This window comes from Papaver somniferum, unplaced genomic scaffold (assembly GCF_003573695.1).
Source record: "Papaver somniferum cultivar HN1 unplaced genomic scaffold, ASM357369v1 unplaced-scaffold_10, whole genome shotgun sequence".
NCBI classification, from domain to species: Eukaryota; Viridiplantae; Streptophyta; class Magnoliopsida; order Ranunculales; family Papaveraceae; genus Papaver; species Papaver somniferum.
This window is the reverse complement of record NW_020618825.1, coordinates 8,574,752-8,575,544: the sequence shown is the minus strand read 5'-3', so window position 1 is coordinate 8,575,544 and position 793 is coordinate 8,574,752. Positions and strand designations below refer to the sequence as shown.

The 793-nt window shown below is 31.9% G+C and overlaps 1 non-coding gene across 1 annotated transcript; it reads left to right on the top strand.

Moving 5' to 3' along the window:
- The first annotated feature begins 388 nt into the window (after positions 1 to 388).
- Positions 389 to 462, top strand: TRNAT-AGU. The gene has a single exon. It is a non-coding gene; the product is annotated as a tRNA-Thr (tRNA).
- The last annotated feature ends 331 nt before the right edge of the window (positions 463 to 793 follow it).

Here is a 793-nt window from a genome sequence, read left to right as displayed (position 1 = left end):
ATCGTAGTTTATTTTTTCTTTTACTTTGCAAAAAATATATGTGAACGTGGATCATTTCTGTGGTTAGTACTTAATTTCTGAATTGAATTTGGACTTTCATAAAATTTCAAACACAGGAAATTAAGTTTTCTTTTTAAATTGGTAATCTTCAAAACAATCATATATAGTTAAGGATCCTCACCAAAACTCTATTTTCACAAAAGCTACAGAAGGCGTATTTCGATTTAATTGGAAGCGAGGATTTCCTCATAGTTCAACGTCGAAATTTTATTTGTCTATACCTTTAAGTCTTTAGATTTCCAACGAATTTACAATATGTGAATTTTTTTCTTCCTTTTTTCTTTCTTTGAAACTATTTAAAAAAAAGAAAAAGAAATATTGTTAACTAGCTTTCATAGCTCAGTTGGTTAGAGCACCCGTTTAGTAAGCGGGAGGTCTTGAGTTCAACTCTCAATAAAAGCAATATATGATATATTTTTTTTACTACCTAAATGAATTGGCGTTCCTTTCTATAACCCGTGACTTTCAGACATTGAAACTTGTAGTTATAGGAAACAATCCTCAGACAGTTGTTAGAGACAAAACCACTGTTATGAATGAAGCCTTCCGCAGAATATAGTGAAACAGAGATAAGTGCTGCAAGCATAATTTTGAAGGGTTAAATTTTATTATTCATGCCATAAGTCAAGATCTTCAGCACCATGTGGATTCGTGCACTACGTCTAAAGATGCTTGGGATATCTTAGAAAACGTATTCGAAGGAAATACGTCAGAGAAAGAAGCAGATGGATAA